The sequence below is a fragment of the Bufo gargarizans genome, chromosome 2 (genome assembly GCF_014858855.1).
Source record: "Bufo gargarizans isolate SCDJY-AF-19 chromosome 2, ASM1485885v1, whole genome shotgun sequence".
NCBI classification, from domain to species: domain Eukaryota; kingdom Metazoa; phylum Chordata; class Amphibia; order Anura; family Bufonidae; genus Bufo; species Bufo gargarizans.
Window position 1 is genome coordinate 24,302,346 of NC_058081.1, and position 6,000 is coordinate 24,308,345.

A 6,000-nucleotide genomic window follows, 5' to 3' on the forward strand; every position below is an offset into this window, starting at 1 on the left:
TAATCGGCGGTGTGGCAGTTTTTTGTGAGGCCGCCGGAGGAGTTTAACATGGCCATATATAGAATATGTGGGCAGAAGGTGAAGCATGGCCAGGATGCCACTGTTGGCACCACGGCCCTGCGTCAACATATGCAGCGTCAAAATATAGTGATCTGGGAGAACCATGGCTCCGATGTGGTGGTCCAGCCTGCCGCAGCAACCTCTGCATCACTTAGTGGCACGCCGCACCTGATTTCAGGCAGTCAAGGCTTCACAACCTCAGCCGAAGGGAGCTGTCTGTCAATGCCATCGTCTGCTGTTCCTGATGCTCCTGATCCTCCTACCTAGCCACACCAGCAACTTGGTCAGGTCACACCGCTTCCACGTTCTCACACCATTGGTCCAGCGACAATGTCCATCTCTGCCTCCTCATCCTCCACCATGTCCTCAGCATCACACTGTTCACACCTGGTTTGCCTTATTGAACGGAGTCGCATAGGGGAGGAACTGCTCCATGTCCTTTAGTAAGAAATCGAATCCCGACTTTCTCCACGACAACTGAAAATCGGAACCATGGTGACCGACAACAGGAAGAACATGGTGTCGGCGCTGCGTCAAGGAAGGCTGAGCCATGCGCCCTGCATGGTACATGTGTTCAATCTGGTTGTCAAGCGGTTCCTGAAGTCTTCCACCCATCTTCAAGACATGCTAAAAATGAGCAGGAAACTTTGCATGCACTTCAGCCACTCGTACAGCGCAAAGCACATCCTCCTTGAGCTGCAGCAGCTGAACGGCATCTCCCAACATAGGCTGATTTGAGACGTTTCCACCCGTTGGAATTCCACCCTCCATATGTTGGACTGACTATACGAACAGAGAAAGGCCATCAATGATTTCTTGATGATGCAAGCGAATAGGAGTACTCCCTTATGTAACTTCGATGTCAGCCAGTGACAGCTCATGCATGACACCTGCCGTTTGCTTAGGCCCTTTGAGGGTTCCATGTTATTTGTCAGTCGCCAGGACTACGGGATGAACAACATCATTCCACTGCTTCATGTCCTGAAACAGATGGTGTAACAATGACTGGTCAGGGGACTGGAGACGTGGCGTCTAGATCTTACGGCCATATGAGCCCTGTGGAGGCTGCACTGGAAGAGGAGGAGGAGGGGGAGGAGGACATTGGAGCACAGGCAATGTGTAGCTAAATGGGTGGTTTTTCTATTCAGGTGACAGGAGAAGAGGAGCAGGAGCAGCCAGAGGAGCTACAGAGCAATGAGGAAGACAAGAAAGAGGACCCAGACACACCGTGGCAGTATGCAGTGGAGTTGGAGGCAGGGAGTCCCACCGAGCCACTTTCACAAATGGCCCGATGCATGCTCACTTTGCTTGCGTAGTAACAGCCGAATTGTCACTATTCGGCAGAGGGATGACTTCTGGCTCTCCACCTTGTTGGACCCTGCCAGCCATCATTGAAGAGCCACTGGACTACTGGGCAGCCAAACTGAATTTGTGGCTGCAACTGGCCAAGTTTTCCCTGGAAAAGCTGTCCTGCCTGGCCAGTAGTGTGGCATTAGAGTGGGTGTTTAGTGCGGCGGGGACCATAGTTACCCCAAGGAGACCTCGTCTGTCCACCCAAAATGTGGAGAGACTGACCTTTGTCAAGATGAATCAGGCGTGGATTAGCCAGGATTTCCAACCACCAATTCCTGATGCATCAGACTAAATTATCTATGGTGCCACACCAACACTTTGACAAAAAATACCGGTTTCTTCTGGCTACCTGCCTGATGCCAATCACTTGATGCCAAGTGCTCCTTTTTTCACCCACCTTCATCAGCGGGTACTGGTATTGCCACCCACCGCCCCACTCTGTCATCGGGTCATTTGTGCCATCTCCACACTATGTCACCTTCACACTCTGTGGCATCCTGATGCTGCTGCTGATATCTCTACACTATAAACACCAATCGTAGATAACTCACGGAGTGAGTATGCGTACTGGGCCTGTATACCAAGTACCAACACCAAAAAAGAAAACAGTACATATACATCCCCCCTGAGGAAGCTTACGCGAAACGTGCATTGGGGCTCATTGGATCACTATTCTGGTATTTATGGCATTATTTATTAAATTTATTGAAATTTATTGTCCATGTACATTGTATTTTATGCACTTTGCACTTTAATAGGTATTGATGGAGCTACCATCACCTGTTATTTGACAAAGGCACATACTTGTGCCGAAACACGCGTCACATATGGGTGACGAATAAAGAAGTTCCTTCTCAGCAAAGAAATTACGGAGTGCTGGTCTTTTTATTATAATTTCATGGGGATCCGACCTGCTGACCGTGCACCTGGATCTTAAAGGAAGCACAGTGCCGTCCATTTGTTCCTAATCAGTACAACGGTTCATGTCTGTGAAGCAGCTGTAAGGCCTGTATGGTCCCATCAGAATTGGCTTATGATTTGATAGCCAAAAGCAGGAGTGGGTACAAAACAAAGAAGACATGCAAATATTCCATTCATGTGTCATCTCTGTTTTAGATCAACTCCTGTTTTTTTGTGCATTAGCAATACTGATGGATTATTGAGCAAATGCTGACCGAGTGAAGGTGGATGCTCCACAGACTGGATCTGTTTTTTTGTGGGTTATTGTTCTGACGGATCAGAGGAAAGGCAAAATAATCAGTGACATCAACACAAACTTACTGCTGACACCCTCTCTACTCTGTCGTGGGGCTCTACTTGTATAAGCGTTTAATTGAACAGGTTCTGAAGACATCTATGTGGAATCAGCTGGCGAGGGTGTAAAAGGAGTGTGCTTCTTCTTAACGCTAACATCAACCTGTAAGGCTGAGTTCATACTTCAGTTATTTGGTCAGTTTTGGTCCCATTACTGCCCAAATAAGTGAAGTGTGCAGTGATTCTAAAAGCGACGCCTGTCATCTGCATGCTATATGGACTCACAGTATTATTTCTCTTCCACAGCAGACTTCCTAAGCGTGTGAAAGAAAGGCACAGTGTTCTACACCCCTATAAAGTCTCTCTGCAGCCCGGAAATATACTTTTTTTAATGTAATTTGCGGCAAATAAATTCGGATCAAAGCAAATCATTTCGAAAAATTCAGAAAACCTGCCAAATCAATTTTTTTTTAAATTAGCTCATCTCTAATCATAACATTCACACATAGAAAGTTTAATTCCATTCCAACAACTCTCTCTCTTTTTCTTTCTCTTCGCATCCACAAATTCCCAACCTAAATCCCATTAATTCACCCAGTTCCCCACCACCAAAAAAATGAATAAAAAATGGACAGAAGGTGCCATGTGTATTAAAATGCTATCAATAAGGGGGGTGTGGCCTGCTGCTGAACGGGGAAGATGGCTCCCAGCTTTTCTCTGCTCCTCATAGGAGAAGAATCCTTTTCCATCCCATCATCATTTTGGGTTCCTAACCCTTGGAAATCTGCCTATAGATCTCTACTCCCCTCAAGCAGCAGTTTAAACCTAATTTGGGACTCCTACACCAACTAAAACCTTATCTCCGTACTGCGGCCTACCAAGTATTCAGGATCCCCGGCCTCGATTACGGGACCCGGTCCACACCAGAAGTAGTACCTCTCAGTCTCCGCAAAGATCTGCGCTTAAGGACACTCAGACGACCTACCGAAGAACCGGAGCTGCAGGAGACAGACCCAATATACTTAGTGAGTGAGTCATTGATACTTACTGGGGTCTGACGTGGGGCGCGAAGCCCCGGGTGCACTTTCAGGCGGTGGTGCGGGTGGCGGGACGATCAACGGGTGGAAGGTCCTGAGGAACCTCTAATCACATCGCCGCCCGGACTTTACCCTCGGTGCTGTGCGGACCACACCGGATCTCACAGACGGAGCCTTTTTCAGCGCTGTGAGGTCACTCTCCGCAGCCCGTCCTGTGCCTGCCTCTCACACACCGGGGTTTGCGCTTCAGCCCGGTGCTCCCGATTCCACTCCTGCTCGATCCTACACGGGAGGGTGCGCCTGCAGCGCAGGTAGTCGTTCCATCGGGACTGACTGTCACCCACCTGTAGACTTGTTACTACTGCAGTTTAGCGGCACGGCCACAAATCCTCTGCGCCCCAAGTCCGACCCCCACAATATAAATCCAAGGGCAGTACCATCTCCTGTCCCATCTGAAGCATAGCCTTCAATTTTTCTGGAGTTCTCCTGGGACACCCTCTGGACTCTGCTATTAAATAACCACTGCCCTGTGCTCGTGGATACCATCCTGCACTACCTTAAATCTCTCTTTGATCTGAGGGGCCTCACCGAGACCTTCAAAGACTCGATCAAAATACTCAGGATCATTGACCCAATTTTTCAGTCTCCACAGTGTTAAGTAAAAGATTTGTAATGATGCTGTAAAGCCACATCTCAGCTGACAAGGGCCACAATCTGAAGGGTTAACTACACTACCCCCACGCTGTTATCTGCTCCTGCCAATAGAAAAAATAAAAAGTGCTTGATAAGCATCTTGTCTCTCTCGCTATGTTTAAAATAGGCCCTGGCAAGTCAAGACTCTTATCCACCACATGTATTGCAGGCGCCTTAGACTCTTATGTACAGAAGAAACAAACTGTTGCACCAGCCAAACTAAGCCAACCACAAAGATCTCCACAGACCGAAGAAGTAGAACGAGAGTCCTCATCCAACGACTTTCCGGAGATGGAGGGTGACCTGGAGGACACACAGGAGGAACGCAGCCTCCCAATCTCAAGGGGGCTTTCTAGGTAAAGCTCTCTCCCAAGCGCTCGAGCCAGTAATTAGAGAGTTACAAGACATCAAACAAGATGTGAGGAATATTGGAGGCAGAGTGGAACAGCTTAAAAACGTACAGACACAGCTTGTCTCATCTACAGAAGCTGCATACTCCATCTTCGCCTCGTGCCAAATCCACATGAACAAGATGGTCAACTGGATGGAGGACCAGGAGAACCGAGCTAGACGTAACAACCTGCGCCTCAAGGTATTCCGGAATCCATCACCCCCGAGGCCCTTCCTGATACAGTAAAACAAATCTCTGCCATCCTGGGAGAAAACTACCATCTTGAGATATCCATTGAAAGAGCCCACAGGTCCCTAAGAGCCAAGCCCTCACCAAAAGAGCCTCCTAGAGATGTTATATGCTGACTTTTCCATTCAAGGGTGAGAGATGACATCTTGCATTTTGCGTACACAAAACCGCCTGTCAAACTAGAAGGTTTGACGATATCAATATTCCAGGACTTAGCGAGAGTCACCTTATCCCCCAAAAAATAAACTGAGACCCCTGACCAAGGTTCTGAGGAAAAAGAAACATCCCATACAAATGGCTATTCCCGTTTGGGCTATCTTTTTCTTCCAATGGCAAAAGATTTGTTTTGAGCGACCATGTAGAGCTACCAGATATCTTGACGTCACTCCAAATGTCAGACTTAGACATCCCTGATTGGTCCCCAATACAATATCTGGCAGGACTGCTGGCGATTCCACTGCTGGGAAACAGTCGGCTCCGAGAAGCGCAACCGCATTCGAAGACGTCAAGGGAAAATGACTCCCAGAAGAATTGATGTGGACCCTACTTGAAGATTGCAGAAATGGGGGATATAAGATTTAATTGAGATCACTGTGTCTAACTGTTGTGATGTTTCTAGCTTTGTAGTGCTTATAGTTAATAGTGATTTCTATGCAAAGATGATGGGTTGGACCGTGACGCATGGGGTGTCTTTGCTTTTGTAAATAGCAGCTCCACCCTTATTTCAACACCCCCCCTGATTTTAGGGTTGTAGCCGTGCATTCTGGTTCTCCCCGTCTTAACTTTACCACTCCATCAGAGAGCGATTGCATCGCTCTTTGAATGGCAATCAGACTAAGGATTCTTCAGTTCTCCTCCCCACTTACATACCTCACTTTACTCGGCCCTTAAGGCTGTCGCTTTATGCTAGTTATACAGTTTTTTTTGGTGTGTTTATTGACTGCTGTTTCTCATCAGTCCCTA